This window comes from Nerophis ophidion, linkage group LG07, assembly GCF_033978795.1.
Source record: "Nerophis ophidion isolate RoL-2023_Sa linkage group LG07, RoL_Noph_v1.0, whole genome shotgun sequence".
NCBI classification, from domain to species: domain Eukaryota; kingdom Metazoa; phylum Chordata; class Actinopteri; order Syngnathiformes; family Syngnathidae; genus Nerophis; species Nerophis ophidion.
The window spans coordinates 35200159-35217946 of record NC_084617.1 but is presented as its reverse complement, the minus strand read 5'-3'; the positions used below and the strand labels follow the sequence as shown (position 1 = coordinate 35217946).

General features: G+C 40.2%; 1 protein-coding gene across 14 annotated transcripts in view; it reads left to right on the top strand.

Annotated features, from left to right (window-relative positions):
• LOC133556297 (potassium channel subfamily T member 1-like) overlaps positions 1-17788 on the top strand; it is a 320711-nt gene that overhangs the window by 138585 nt on the left and 164338 nt on the right. The window lies entirely within an intron of this gene.

The window sequence follows — 17788 nt, the reverse complement described above, 5'->3', positions numbered from 1 at the left end:
CCTAAGAAAAGGTATTAAAGCTAGGCTATGCAGAAAGAAACTAAAAATGAACTGACTTCAAATTAAACAAAACAGAATGCTACAACAGCAAAGACTTACTGAGGAGCAAAGACGTCGTCCACAATGTACATCTGAATATGACATGACAATCAACAATGTCCCCACAAAGAAAGTTAAAATCAACAAAATATGTTTGATTGCTAAAACAAAGTAGATGTGGGAAATATTGCTCAAAAGGAAGACATGAAACTGCTACAGGACAATACCAAAAAAAGAGAAAAAGCCACCAAAATAGGAGCGCGAGACAAGAACTAAAACGCAGGAAAACAGAAAAAAACTCCAAAAGGGTCAGGGGGTGATGCGACAGGTGGTGACAGTACACCTACTTTGAGACAAGAGCTATAAATCACTATAGCATGCTCTATTATGCTTTAAAGTCATATCCAACTATTGCGAAAACAACTGAGTTTTGTTTTTTAATGATTACTGCTGGTGGTGTGCCTCCACATTTTTTCAAAGCAAAAAATGTGCCTTGGCTCATAGAAGGTTGAAAAACACTGGTTTGGTGCACAACTCGACTGCTGCTGCAGATGGTTATTTATCACGTCGCTGAGTGTTTATGTCGCTGATGTTTTCTCACGCCGCAGCGATTCACTGAATTACCCTGGAGATTAATCATATTACCTGTAAATATCACTTTAAATGGCTCTTTTAGGAACCGTGTTTAATAGCACATGCAGATATAGCATGTAGGCAGTTGTCCAATGAGTCGTACTTAAAGGGAACTTTACTTTTTTTAAGAATACACGTGTATATACTGTGGGAAGAGGATTTGATGAACGTACGATTGAAACGTGACAAATTGGAAGAGAGGTTAACCTTTATATATAAGGCTACTCAGGACCTTCGTATTGTGAAGTTGTGCTGTCGTGTTGCAGGTATATATATATATATATATATATATATATATATATTTTTTTTTTTTTTTTTTTTTTTTTTAAATATATATATATATATATATTTATTATTGGCCTGTGGAAAAAGTTTATTTTGATATTTACCTTTTTAATTATTGTTATTGTTATTTAAAACTTGATTTTGCATGTCACTATAAAGTTATATAAGCCTTGCTTGTTCAATATTCAATGCAAAACTTGTTTGGGTCCCTATTAAAAGAGTAATATGTTCAACCTTGGCCCGCGGCTTTGTTCAGTTTTAAATTTTGGCCCACTCTGTATTTGAGTTTGACACCCCTGCACTAGGGTGTGAAGTGAAGCATGTTTAGCTATTCCTAATCCTTCAGTGATAATGGTACTTGTAAGAAATGTACTTTATTTGTCACCATGGAGGCCAGGATTAGTGATTTAGAAGTCCTGCAGATGGATGTTAGCTGCTAGCTAGCTAGCCGTGTCTTAAAGCACCTCCTCCTGAGGGTGTTTCAGTCTTATAACTTCACCTTTATCTTTACTTTTTACACCAAAATTCACCCGTTCTCCCTTTTCTGTCTACACACTGTATGTTTATATATATATATATATATATATATATATATATATATATATATATATATATATACATATATATATATATACAGTATATATATACATACATATATATGTATATATATATATATATATATATATATATACATACATATATATGTATATATATATATATATATATATATATATATGTATATATATATACATACATATATACATACATACATACATACATATATATACATACATACATATATATATAAACATACATATATACATACATACATACACATATATACATACATATATACATACATATATTTACATATATATATACATACATATATATATATATATGTGTAAATATATGTGTGTATATATGTATGTTTATGTATATATATATGTATGTATATATACATATATGTATGTATATATGTATATATATGTATGTATATATACATATATGTATGTATATATGTATGTATGTATGTATATATATATATGTATATATATATATATATATATATATATATATATATATATACACACACACGTGTATATAAATGATTAAATAAATAAATGGGTTGTACTTGTATAGCGCTTTTCTACCTTCAAGGTACTCAAAGCGATTTGACACTACTTCCACATTTACCCATTCACACACACATTTACACACTGATGGAGGGAGCTGCCATGCAAGGTGCTAACCAGCACCCATCAGGAGCAAGGGTAAAGTGTCTTGCTCAGGACACAACGGACGTGACGAGGTTGGTACTAGGTGGGGATTGAACCAGGGACCCTCGGGTTGCACACGGCCACTCTTCCACTGTGCCACGCCGTCCATGTGTGTGTATTTATATGTACATATATATATATATATATATATATATATATACCGTATATTACCGAGTAATGGCCCTTGAATAAATAACCGCCCATGTCCTAATAGCCGCCCCGGGTCTGAGCCCATTTTGTGAATTAAAGGCCCTTCCTAATAATAGCCCATGTATACCGGTACACCACAACTGATGGACGGGAATACTTTAAGGGGGAAGAAGAACAGAAAGTTTAACTTAAAGTCAAGCTAGCGGTTGTGAAGTATGCGGAGCAGAATTCTGGTTTGGCTGCGGCCAGGCAGTTTAACGTTGACCCGAAACATGTACGCGAATGGAAACAAAAAAAGGGAAAACTACTATCTCAGTCGGCAATCGATGGAAAACGGGCTCGCTTATCTGGCGGAGGTAGGAAGTAAGTGAGCGACGAGCTTGATGCTAATTTGTGTCAGTGGATACATCACGTTCGTGGACTGAACCACTGTGTGTTCCGCAAAAAATTCCGCATTAAGGCCCAGGAGTTGTATGCCACCGCGAGTGACATGAGCGACACTGGGTGGTGTTTGGTGCAACGAGTGGGTAGCTTAATCGATTCCTGCGTCGGAACAACTTTACCCTCAGGAGGAGAACACCTGTTGCACAGAAGGACGCTCCCGTTGAGAAAATAGTCAACTTCCTCGTTTTCTCTACTTAACAGATAGAGGCCAAGAAAATCCAGCCCAAGAATATTATCTCCATGGATGTATCAGCCGTCTGGTTTGACATGGTTGGTTTTAGTACGGTCAATGAGAGGGGTGCCCGCTCCATCTGCCTCAAAACCACCGGCCACAAGAAGGCACGCGTCACGGTGGCTCTTGTAGCCAAAGCAGACGGGACAAAGCTGAAGCCTTACATTGTGTTTAAAAGTGCTGTCCGTGATGCAAAGGCTATGCAGAGCATCCCCGGTGTGATCATAGCTTCCTCCAAGAATGGCTGGTTTAATGATGACCTGACACAGGATTGGCTACAGAGGGCAGAGGGGAAATTTCACTTCAGACCGAGGCTACTTGCATGGGACTCGTACCGATGCCATATCAGCGAGGCCATGAAGGCAGAGCTCAAAAGGGGCTACAACCTTACAATGGCTGTTATATCTGGAGGTTGCACAAAAGACCTGCAGGCGCCCGATGTTGTGTAGAATGGCCCTTTCAAAGCGCAGCTCCGTGACTACTATGATAACTGGATGGCTGGTGATAAAGACAAGACCTACACCAAGTCAGGGAACCTGAGAGCCCCTTTCCGCCGCCTCCTGGTCGACTGGGTACTGGGAGCCTGGGATGCTCTGGATCGGGACACTCTGATTAACTCATTCAAGGTTGGCTGGCTGGCTGTGTGTATGTGTGTGTGTGCGTGTGTTGCAAAAAGTAGCCATAGCTGATTGTTGCTTTCTGGTATCCTAAAAGGTGTGTGGGCTTACGGTGGCAGCTGATGGTAATGAGGACCAGCTCATTTACTGCCTCAAGGAGGGACAGCCATGTCAGGCAGGCAGAGAGATGCTGTTGAGGGCTAGACAGCAGGGTGCTGCTGTGGTTCAGGAAGAGGAGGAGAGTGATGAGGAACAGCAGTTCCTCAATGAATTTGTGATTGAAGAGGAGGATGATGATGAAAGGGGTGAGGAAGAGGAGGAGGAAGATGGGGAGGAGGAAGAAGGGGAGGAGGAGGATGAGGAGGAGGAGTGGGTTTGAGTTGCATTTGGGGTTGCATTTGCTGCAGTGTTATTGTTTTGATGGTTTTATAGAGTACTTGGTACCATAATTTTATTTTTCCTGTATGCTGCTTTATTCAAAACTTGGAATACTGTAGACTTTATTCTATTTAAGTGATACTATTATTGTTTTGTTTTGATGGTGGGTTTTATACTTGAGTACTTGGTACCATAATTTTATTTTTCCGGGTAGGCTGCTTTATTTAAAATCTTTATTTATTTTCAGTATTGGTATTCTATTGGACAATTGTTCCACCTCTGCCATGTTGAGGCCTTGTTGATGTCTTGTCTTTTGTTAGTCTTGTTTTTTTGTTTGTATGTTTACAATAGCTTCTACATTTTAAGTTTTTTATACTAAAAAAAAAAATACTGGACAGTAACCATTGTAACCAAATAATGGCCTGGTGCAGGCTGGAGCAAAAATAAATAAAAGCCTTGTGCAAATAACCGCCTGCTTCTTTTAAACGCCCGTCTCCAAAAATGATTTTGTGAAATAAACGCCCGGGCTACTATTTGGCAATATACGGTATATATGTATATATATATATATGTATCTGCGTTAAGGTGGCGACTTGTCCAGGGTGTACCCCGCCTTCCGCCCGATTATAGTTGAGATAGGCACTAGCGCCCTCCACGACCCTAAAGGGAATAAGCGGTAGAAAATCAATGGATGGATATATATATATATATATATATATATATATATATATATATATATATATATATATATATATATATATATATATATATATATATGTGTATCTGTTTATATATGTATATATAATTTTTAAAAAGTTTAATTAAAGAACTTTTAATTTAAGAACTTTTAATTTTCCTGAAGGAACTCTCCTGAAGGAATCAATAAAGTACTATCTATCTATATGTATATATATGTAAATGTATATATATATATTTATGTATGTATGTATATCTATGTACATATATGTGTGTGTGTGTGTGTGTATATATATATATATATATACAAACCCCGTTTCCATATGAGTTGGGAAATTGTGTTAGATTTAAATATAAACGGAATACAATGATTTGCAAATCATTTTCAACCCATATTCAGTTGAATATGCTACAAAGACAACATATTTGATGTTCAAACTGATAAACATTTTTTTTGCAAATAGTCATTAACTTTAGAATTCGATGCCAGCAACATGTGACAAAGAAGTTGGGAAAGGTGGCAATAAATACTGATAAAGTTGAGGAATTCTCATCAAACACTTATTTGGAACATCCCACAGGTGTGCAGGCTAATTGAGAACAGGTGGATGCCATGATTGGGTATAAAAACAGCTTCTGTGAAATGCTCAGTCATTCACAAACAAGAACGGGGTGAAAGTCACCACTTTGTGAACAAATGTGTGAGCAAATTGTCAAACAGTTTAAGAACAACATTTCTCAATGGACTTTTGCAAGGAATTTAGGAATTTCACCATCTACAGTCCGCAATACCATCAAAAGGTTCAGAGAATCTGTAGAAATCACTGAACATAAGCGATGATATAACGGACATTCGTTCCCTAAGGCGGTACATTAAATAGCGACATCAGTGTTTAAAGGATATCACCACATGGGCTCAGGAACACTTCAGAAAACTACTGTCAGTAACTACAGTGTGTCGCTACATCTGTAAGTGCAAGTTAAAACTATTATGCAAAACTAAAGCCATTTATCAACGACACCCAGAAATGCAGCCGGCTTCTCTGGGCCCGAGCTCAGCTAAGGTGGACTGATGCAAAGTGGAAAAGCGTTCTGTGGTCTGACAAGTCCACATTTCAAATTGTTTTTTGGAAACGATGAACGTCGTGTCATCCAGACCAAAAAGGAAATGAACCATCAGGACTGTTCTAGGTGCAAAGTTGAAAAGCCAGCATCTGTGATGGTAAGGGGGTGTATTAGTGCCCAAGGCATGGGTAACTTACACATCTGTGAAGGCACCATTAATGCTGAAAGGTACATACATGTTTTGGAGCAACATATGTTGTCATCCAAGCAATGTTATCATGGACGCCCTTGCTTATTTCTTAAAGACACTACCAAGTCACTTGTTACAATAGCGTGGCTTCATAGTAAAAGAGTGCGGGTACTAGACTGGCCTGCCTGTAGTCCAGACCTGTCTCCCATTGAAAATGTGTGGCGCATTATGAAGCCTAAAATACCACAACGTTAGACACCGGAATGTTGAACAACTTAAGCTGTACATAAAACAAGAATGGGAAAGAACTCCACCTGAAAAGCTTCAACAATTAGTTTCCTCAGTTCCCAAAGGTTTATTGAGTGTTGTTAAAAGAAAAGGTGATGTAACACAGTGGTGAACATGTCCTTTCCCAAGTACTTTGGCACTTGTTGCAGCCATGAAATTCTAAATTAATTATTATTTGCAAAAACCAATTAAATGTCTGAGTTTGAACATCAAATATCTTTTCTTTGTAGTGCATTCAATTGAATATGAATAGAAGAGGATTTGCAAATCATTGTATTCTGTTGATATTTACATATAACAGAATTTCCCAACTCATATGGAAACGGGGTTTGTATATATATTAATATATATATATATAAATGGGTGATGGGTCAGATGCAGAGAATAATTTTGCCACACCTTGTGTGTGGGTGACTATCATTGGTACTTGAACTTAAACTTGATAACATTGTTTTGTAATGTATGATGATATACTATTTTGTATTATTATTACAGATGATTCAAGTGTAAATATGTCATTGTACGCACTACATTTATTTTTGTCATACATTCATTAACAAAAGTTTAGGTACTTTATTTCCACGCCTCCGGGGGCCACATAAGTATATATGGCGGGCCAGATCTGGCCCCCCGGGCCTTGAATTTGACACCTGTGTCTATTGTGATAACAGGCTTTTGAGATGGTGTCCAGGGTTTGGAGTAGGCTGATTGTGATGCTAACAGAGATCCTTAGGCGGTGAAATGTGGTCACCATGGGATGTGTGTCCTCTTTGTACATAAGTAATGGAAGGAGATCAATACTCTAATTTATGTTCACTTTTAAATTATCTTCCCTCTTATGTTTCTGTGTATAGAAACAGATTTTATTGACCGTATTGCCATCGAGTCTTGGAGGGTTTTCAAGAGCAGACTGTGGTCTAAACAGATTTATTTAGTCTGTACACACACTGCCAACATACTGTGGAGAAATGAGCCTTGTGCTGGGATGCTTTGCTTAGGATTTGAATAAGAACGGTTGGTCAGCAGATTCCACTTTCAGTCAGCACTAGAGAGGCACTTTGATGAAGAGCAAAGCACATATTTTACATCCATCATATTTTACATCCATCAAGTTGTGTTTCTTGTTGATTCATCATCTCATCATCTTGTCACACGTGATGGATGCCATGTCTCCTTTGTCAAAGACTCCAATAGATATGGAGAGCAAAAAAGATCCAAAGGGAAATATCAAACAATAGAGAAAGGACAATATCCCCTCGCTGAGCAGGGAAAATTACAGTGCAGAATTTCATAACTCATTTTTTGTTGCATTACAAAGTGCCACATCATCCATCTTCTGCCGTATAATTGGGCTTGTTGCCCACTCACAGAACTATTACTACTTCATCTTGATCTCTTCCCCCATGTGTTAATGAGATGAAATCATGTCCCCCCTGAATGGAGTTAACCAAAGAGAAACCACCTAGTAGAATGCTGACAACTAGTAGATGAATGTGTGAACCATAGACATATTCTAAGGGTACGCAGCATCGAGCGCTACTGCCTACTGGCACTGACGAGACGCGAGGCCGCCATCTTTGAGTGGTGATCCGTTCCACTCAGTGCAATTCATTTGGCAGGAGCAATGAACTGTCAGTGCATTTAATTAATCTTACCTCACTGAATACCACTGATTTCACACATTTTTTTGTCATACTTGTAGCTATGATAAAGGACACATGTTTTATTATTCATAGTTTGCTTTACAGTAATAGAATATTCTTATATGCTATAAGGGCAGCATGGTGGAACATGGGTTAGTTAATCTGCCTCACAATACAAAGGTCCTGAGTAGTCCTGAGTTCAATCCCGGGCTCAGGATCTTTCTGTTTGCATGTTCTCCCCGTGACTGTGTGGGTTCCCTCCGGGTACTCCGGCTTCCTCCCACTTCCAAAGACATGCACCTGGGGATAGGTTGATTGGCAACACTAAATTGGCCCTAGTGTGTGAATGTGAGTGTGAATGTTGTCTGTCTAGCTGTGTTGGCCCTGTGATGAGGTGGTGACTTGTCCAGGGTGTACCCCGCCTGAATGCAGCTGAGATAGGCACCAGCAACCACCAAGATACCAAAAGGGACAAGCGGTAGAAAATTGATGGATGGATATATGCTATAAGTGACCAGACATCCGAGATCAAAACTGGGGATATAATCCCAGAGAAGGGGGGAAAAAATGGTCAACTATTTTTAAGTTGAAGAAACAATATGATTAGGTTATATATACATGCGTATATTCTACATAAACAATGTATGAATACATTTTATATATATATATATATATATATATATATATATATATATATATAGATCTCACGGACCTATAGACTGTATCTCTGTTGCTGCAGCAGCAGAGTGTTTATTCTGTTTTGACACATTGTATTAATATTTTGTAGGGCTGCAACTAACGATTAATTTAATAATCAATTAATCTTTCGATTATTACTTTGATTAACCAAATAATAATCGGATAAAAGAGACAAACTATATTTCTATCCTTTCCAATACTTTATTTAAAAAACAGCATACTGGCACAATGTCCTTTCGACTTGCCAATTAAAACAAGGCAAGTGTTACAAAAAGTTTTTTTTTTTAATTAAGTGCACCATTGTCCTGCACAATAGGGGAATTTCAAAGCTGGCTACTACCTATTCCAACCATTCTGCAATGTTGGATGCTGAATGTATTACATCTAGTGGCATGGTCGTAAGGCAGATTGACTTCATGTTCCATTCGTCTCCAATACAGTGGCATGTATTGCCAAGGTAGGCTACACTTGTCAGTAGTGAGAGCAAATTGCTCTGGGTGGCTTTTATGTCAGTCTACACTGCATGGAATGTCTGCTTGTACGTCCTCCATCAGTTTGGTAAAATGGGTCCTTGAGGGAAGAGTGTAACCAGGGTTGAGGACGTGAATCATTTGTCTAAAACCTTCATCCTCCACCATTGATAGTCGCCTCATGTCAGTTACCAACTTATTCAGGATAGCATCAGTCAATGCAGCCGCTTGCCGTGGTGTGCACACCTTCTTTTGTACCATGTCTCTAATGCTGGCTTGTTTCTTTCTGAAATGAGAGAAACCTTATTATGAACGTACATAGTAGCATCATTTACATTTAACTCAATACATACCCAGTTGATTTTATTAATAATTTCTGACGTAAAAGACAAATACGCCACCACATTAAAAAAAAAACAGGTAAATTAAATAAATGGACATTGGAGTTGCAGAATACCCCAATAATAACACAGAAATGTAACTCATCAGATCAGAACTGGATCAGATATTGTACATGTTTCTGTTCTGAATAAAAAAGGATTCATTTTAGGCTGCCTGTGAATAATAGCATGAAATATTCCAGCACATTCATAACGTTTAGTTATACTAAAGCGTTACTCAAGTCTAAATAGATTTATATAGCTTTATCGGGTACAGCTACATTGATCCATTATGAAACCAACCTGAGATATTTTTGTCGGTTATGTTTATTTCCAAATTGGTAACCGTGCGTGTTTTCTCTCAAAACGGAGTCAAATGTCCCGGATACACATTATCAGCCCCGCGTTGCAACAAAGACGTAACGTTAGCGTTACTCACAAAAAAGCTGAACTTATGAATGCCTGTTGCCGCTCATAACAACGCAGACAATGAAGACGTCGAACTATCCGAAAAGTTCCTAACACTCTGAAAGTTAATACACAACAGTTGTTGCTGCGCTTCCTGAAAAAAATCTCCTCGTTAACAAAATATTAAAAACACACAAAGACGGACACAACGGATCAATGTACTCGGACTATGGACTGAAAAAGTTACATACCGTGAGTTCTCTTCATGCACGGATAAGCGATGTAGTACTTCTGTGCCACACGAGGTCCATGCTGCATATTTTGCAAGAAACTGTCTTCTTTGCAGTGATTTAAAGTGAAGTATTCCCACACTTTAGACAACTTAGGTCGTACACTTTCCTCAATCCAGCATTAACCTCCAGATGTTTCTGCGCCGAACTATCGGTACTGTTTCTGCCATTTTTCCAATGTTTTCAAGCAAATGAGACGGCGTGGTCACGTGAGCTGCATGTGACACATCATTTGCTGGCTTACTGCCACCTCATGAGAAGTTGCCTCAGTGCCGCCCTGGCGCTGTTTTGTACTGTTTTTGTACTTATTTTTATTACTGTTTCTCAGCTGTTTGTAAATGTTGCAGTTAATAAATAAAAGTTTAGGGGGAAAAAAAAGAGCCTCAGCGCATGCACATGGCATACATCCAACGAGACGATGAATTAATTAATCGCCAACTATTTTTATAATCGATTTTAATTGATTTAATCGATTAGTTGTTGCAGCCCTAATATATTGTATTACAAACTCCGTTTCCATATGAGTTGGGAAATTGTGTTAGATGTAAATATAAACGGAATACAATGATTTGCAAATCATTTTCAACCCATATTCGGTTGAATATGCTACAAAGACAACGTATTCAATGTTCGAACTGATAAACATTTTTTTTTTTGCAAATAATCATTAATTTTACAATTTGATGCCAGCAACACGTGACAAAGAAGTTGGGAGAGGTGATAATAAATACTGATAAAGTTGAGGAATGCTCATCAAACACTTATATGGAACATCCCACAGGTGTGCAGGCTAATTGGGAACAGGTGGGTGCCATGATTGGGTATAAAAGCAGCTTCCATGAAATGCTAAGTAATTCACAAACAAGGATGGGGCGAGGGTCACCACTTTGTAAGCAAAATGTTGAACAGTTTTAAAACAACATTTCTCAACGAGCTATTGCAAGGAATTTAGGGATTTTACCATCTACGGTCCGTAAAATCATCAAAAGGTTCAGAGAATCTGGAGAAATCCCTGCACGTAAGCGATGATATTACGGGCCTTTGATCCCTCAGGCGGTACTGCATCAGTGTGTAAAGGATATCACCACATGGGCTCAGGAACACTTCATAAAACCACTGTCAGTAACTACAGTTGGTCGCTACATCTTTAAGTACAAGTTAAAGCTCTACTATGCAAAGCCAAACCAATTTACCAACAACACCATGAAACGCCGCTGGCTTCGTTGGGCCCGAGCTCATCTAAGATGGACTAATGCAAAATGGAAAAGTGTTCTGTGGTCTGACGAGTCCACATTTCAAATTATTTTCGGAAACAGAGGACGTGGTGTCCTCCACAACAAAGAGGAAAATAACCATTTGGATTGTTATAGGCGCAAAGTTCAAAAGCCAGCATCTGAGATGGTATGGGGGTGTATTAGTGCCCAAAGCATGGGTAACTTACACATCTGTGAAGGCACCATTAATGCAGAAAGGTCCATACAGGTTTTGGAGCAACATATGTTGTCATCCAAGCAACGTTATCATGGACGCCCCTGCTTATTTCAGCAAGACAATGCCAAGCCACGTGTTACAACAGCGTGGCTTCGTAGTAAAAGAGTGCGGGTACTTTCCTAGCCCGCCTGCAGTCCAGACATTTCTCCCATCAAAAATGTGTGGCGCATTATGAAGCGTAAAATACGACAGCCATGAAATTCTAAGTTAATTATTATTTGTAAAAAAAAGATAAAGTTTATGAGTTTGAACATCAAATATCTAGTCTTTGTAGTGCATTCAACTGAATATGGGTTGAAAATGATTTGCAAATCATTGTATTCCGTTTATATTTACATCTAACACAATTTCCCAACTCATATGGAAATGGGATTTGTACATTACTCCCTCAAATGATCATGTTTACAGTGATTGTTGTATATGTATATTTTAGGTATGTCGCTTTGGATAAAAGCATCTGCCAAATACTTAAACATAAACATATATAATATGAGAATGCATCATAATCAGTGGCGGCTGGTGAATTTTCAGGTGGGGCTGAAAGTTTGTAAACCAAAACCCTGTAGGTGGGTCATCCTCCCCCAGAAAATTTCTTTGTGATTTTCACTTACAAATGAAGCATTCTGGTGCATTTGAGCAGGAAACCATCTTTGTTTTCTACCTGTCAACTGTCAGTTTAGGCTGCTCGCCGGCTCCTCATCCCAACTTCAAGATGGCGGCCTAATTTCTCGCATCACAGCAGCCAATGCTGTGTCTACTTATAAGATGTCTGTGGTGTGAACACACATATGTGCAGTGTGTTTGTTTGAGACCCTCTGAGCACTTTTTACACCCATTCAATTACGCAGCTCAGAGAAAGTGAAAACGGGAGTAGCAGTATTTGTGTGCCATTTTGAAAGGGGAACCGCTTTATTCCCAATCCTTATGTAAGACAAAACACATGTTTTCTTTATTTATGCACCTAAAATGCATCAGCTAGAACAGGGGTGGACAAACTTTTTGCCAGGAGGGCCACATTGTGTTTTAAGACTTGACGGGGGGGCCGGGCCAGGAACAGATGGATGGAGTGTTTGTGTGAAATAATATAAATTACATATAGAAGCCATTACGTGAGAGGATTTGGCCTACAAACATGTAACATATGAGTAAGCAGCAAGGCTCTTTGTACATTTTTTTTTTCAAATGCATTAATTTCATTTGATTAAGAATAAACACAGTAGAGGAATTCACAGTATACATTTGATTTACTTGAATTATTTACATTTGATAATCACAGAATAACAGCAGAGAAATTCACAGTTTTAGTGGGAACAGTGTTGTGGATCTCCCTTTTTGGCCAATGCATCAAAGTCTGGAGTGACTTTGGTTGTGGCAATTATCGGAATAGCTCAGAGATGCTGGTCAGTTAACCCGGATCTGTGACTGGATTTGTTGATGTTCATGACGCTGAATGTCTGCTCACAGACGTAGGTCGAGCCAAACAAAGTTAGCATCTTCTGTAGCAAAGTGGCGGCTGATATTATACTCTTTGTAAACCGTGACAGTTTCGGTATATCAGACACACAGCCTTTGATCAGACTTTAGTAAAAATATATTTCGTTGCCCACTCTGCATTAAATACTCGACACTCACTGTCACCTTTTTTTGCTTTGATAAGATCATTTTTACAGAGGGGCTCACAGGCAACGTTCTTTCTAAGGTGCGCGCCTGCACAATTGCACACTGCTCACGCGTCCTCTGCGCACAGCAAATTATTGTTGCGCAGAAAATCAAAAATCCCATCTGAACTTTAAACAAAATAAACACATTACAATTTATTCTGAATGATTTTGCAATGCAACTCTATGAGTGACAAGTGACAACAAGAGTGGCCCTGATGAATAAAACAATCTTTGTCAACACAGTTCAATTATCGTCTGTTGAGACACTTTACGGACAGGAATTCCATCAATCACTTTATTGAGCAAAACTGTTTGTTACCACACCAAAAACATGAGTAAAAAAAAACTTTTATCTATAAAAACTGGTAATTTTCTGCCATACAAACCAGGCTTAAACCAACTTTGTCATCCGTCGTTTCTACAGAAGCCGCTTGCTCTCTCACCTGCACCAACACAAGCACTCATGGCACTTAGCCGGTGTTGCGTTTATGGCCACACAAAAAGTCAGACAACCCCAACGCCACACAATGTGTAAATGCCAGGTTGTAACACTCTGACTCCTCAATCAGATGTGTGCTTATTTTAATGCCATTTATTAAGAATGTTAATCTAAGGATATTATTCATGAAATATTGTCACTAGATTTCATAAATGCTGATAAAAAGAGGTATTTTTACAGACAGAAAGTTACAGTAACTAAATGTAATCTCTGAAAGGGGTAACATTTCTTTTAAAGGCAGGACTCGCAGCCAGACATACAATACTAGCACATAGTTCATGCAAAACATGTTTTTTTGTTATTGTCATTGTAAGAGGGCAAGATCACTTCTATTAGAAAAATATTTTAATAAAACATTTAAATTGTTATGATGTCAGGTTTGGGACAGGTGCGACGCTGGTGAGGCCACAGTGTGCACGTCTGATGTTGCTCACATGTGTTCCACTGAATGCTCAGGGAGTTTGTGCGTTTGCTCACAAACATGAAAAATTAGAGGGAACATTGCTCACATGACAAAGCTAAAGAGAAGAAGTCAGTAATATCCCACAGGCCAAAAAGGTCAATGAGCGCCATGTCGTGGGAAAACGCGGTATTACAGGGATATGGTGACACAAACGAGGTTTACCGACGATAATAATATGAAATGTAATTTAATAATAGAATTTAATGGGTGGCTCCTCCTTAATGATAATCAAGCGCTGAAAACGCATACGGGAGGTAGAAGCCTTAATATTGATAAGAGTTTTTTGTAAAATTTAAAAAAAATAAAATAAAAAAAATACTTTTTTTTTTTCAATAATTTGGACAAGTTTCACGGGCCGGATTAAAACTTTCAACGGGCCGTAGTTTGCCCATGTCTGAGCTAGAAGGTGGCTAACAACTTGTTGCTGTTCATAAAACCCTCCGTAAACCGCCAACAATACTTCATTTGACCTGGATATTAACCATTATTGTTATTATATTATTTCAATAGCTTATGCTGCTATTATGGTTGTATGGTATACCGGAGCATGTTCGGCAGCGCATAAACACAGAGTACTTACAAGCAGACACAGTGTGTAGACAGAAAAGGGGCAATGGATGCATTTTGGTGTAAAAAGTAAAGATAAATGTGAAGTTATAACACTGAAACACACCCAGGAGGAGGTGTTTTAAGACATGACTAGCTAGCCAGCAGCTAACATCCATCCGCAGTATAGCTACTTCTAAATCACTAATCCTGGTCTCCATGGTGACAGATAAAGTAAGTTTCTTACAAGTAGTATTATCACTGGAGGACAAAGAATAGCTACATATGATTCACTGCACACCGTCGGAGGATACAATAACTCACCGGCGTCATAATGTAAATAAATGCCATGGGTGGATCTACACCTGACAGCCACTGTAATGATACCAAGTGCAAGAGCGTATTCGATACTACTATGATTGCATCGATATTTAAAAATATTCTTCTTTTTTTTAATACTATGTTTATATATATATATATATATATATATATATATATATATATATATATATATATATATATATATATATATATAAACTCCTCTCTGAGCTGCCACTTTATCGTGGTAGAGGAATTTGCGTGTCCCAATGATCCTAGGATCTATGTTGTCCGGGGGCTTCCATGCCCCCTGGTAGGGTCTCCCAAGGCAAACAGGTCCTAGGTGAGGGATCGGACAAAGAGCAGCTCAAAGACCTCTATGAAAATGCAACAACCGAGACTCCGATTTCCTTTACCTGGACGCGGGTCACCAGGGCCTTCCTCTGGAGCCAGGCCCGGAGTTGGGGCACGATGGCGAGCGCCTGGTGGCCGGGCCAGCTCGAAGAGGCAATGTAGGTCCCCCTTCCAATGGGCTCACCACTCATGGAGGGGCCATAGAGGTCGGGTGCGTTGTGAGCTGGGCGTCAGCCGAAGGTAGTGCACTTGGCGGTCCGATCCTCGGCTACATAAGCTAGCCCTTGGGACGTGGAATGTCACCTCACTGGCGGGGGTAGGAGCCTGAGCTAATGTGCGAGGTGGAGAATTTCTGGCTGGATATAGTCGGACTCACTTCAGCTTACAGCAAGGACTCTGGTACCAGTTCTCTCGAGAGTGGCTGGACTCTCCACCACACTGGCGTTGCACGCAGAGAGAGGCGACGTGCTGGGGTAGCAATTCTTGTTGCCCCCCGACTTATAGCCTGCGCGTTGGAGTTCAACCCGGTAGACGAGAGGGTAGCTTCCCTCCATATTCGGGTGGGGGGACAAGTCCTGACTGTTGTTTGCGCTTATGCACCAAGCAGCAGTTCAGAGTACCCACCCTTTTTGGGTACACTCGAGGGAGTACTGGAAACTGCTCCCTCGGGTGATTCCCTTGTCCCGCTGGTGGACTTTAACGTTCATGTTGGCAACGACAGTGAAACTTGGAGAGGCGTGATTGGGAAGAATGGCCGCCCTGATCTGAACCCGAGTGGTGTTTTGTTATTGGACTTTTGTGCTCGTCAGAGATTGTCCATAACAAATACCATGTTCAAACATAAGGGTGTCCATATGTGCACTTGGCACCAGGACACCCGAGGCGGCAGTTCCATGATCGATTTTGTAGTTGTGTCATCGGATTTGCGGTCTCATGTTTTGGACACTCGAGTAAAGTGAGGGGCGGAGATTTCTATCGATAACTAGTTGGCTGCGATTGTGGGGGAGGATGCCGGACAGACCTTGCAGGCCCAAACGCATTGTGAGGGTCTGCCGGGAACGTCTTGCAGAGTCTCCTGTCAGAGAGAGTTTCAATTCCCACTTCTGGAAGAACTTTGATAATGTCACGAGGGAGGTGCTGGACATTGAGTCCAAGTGAACAATGTTCCGCACCTCTATTGTCGAGGCAGCTGATTGGAGCTGTGGCCGCAAGGTAGTTGGTGCCTGTCGTGGCAATAATCCTAGAACCTGTTGGTGGACACCGGCGGTGAGGGATGCCGTCAGCTGAAGAAAGAGTCCTAACGAGTTATTTTGGCTCATAGAACTCCGGAGGCAAGCGGTGTGCGGCTTCAGTCGTCGCGGAGGAAAAAACTCGAACATTTGAGGAGTTTGTCGAAGGCATGGAAAACGACCTCCGGACAGCTTCGAAGCGATTTTAGACCACCATCTGCCACCTCAGGAAAGGGAAGCAGTGCACTGTCAACACCATGAATGGTGAGGATGGTGTTCTGCTGACCTCGACTGCGGATGTTGTGGATCGGTGGAGTGAATACTTCGGAGACCTCCTTAATCCCAGGGGCAGAGGTTGCTGAGGTAGTTAAATAGCTTCCCGGTGGCAAGGAGATCCTCCCTGAGTTCCTTAAGGTTCTGGGTGCTGTGGGGCTGTCTTGGTTGACAAGACTCTGCAGCATTGCGTGGACATCGGGGGCGGTACCTATGGAATGGCAGACCTGGGTGGTGGTTCCTATCTTGAAGAAGGCTAATCGGAGAGTGTTTTCCGACTATCTTGGGATCATACTCCTCAGCCTTCCCGGTAAGGTCTATTCAGGTGTACTGGAGAGGAGGCTACGCCGGATAGTCAAACCTCAGATTCAGAAAGAACAGTGTGGTTTTCGTCTTGGTAGTGGAACTGTGGACCAGCTCTATACTATCTGCAGGGTCCTTAAGGGTGCAAGGGAGTTTGCCCAACCAGTGTACATGTGCTTTGTGGACTTGGAGAAGACATTCGACCGTGTCTTTCGGGAAGTGCTGTGGGGAGTGCTCAGAGAGTATGGGATATCGGACTATCTGATTGTGGTGGTCTGCTCTCTGTACGATCAGTGTCAGAGCTTGGTTCGCATTGCCGGCAGTAAGTTGGACACGTTTCCAGTGGGGGTTGGACTCTGCCAAGGCTACCCTTTGTCACCGATTCTGTTCATAACTTTTATGGACAGAATTTATAGGCGCAGTCAAGGCGTTAAGGGGATCCGGTTTGGTGGCTGCAGGATTAG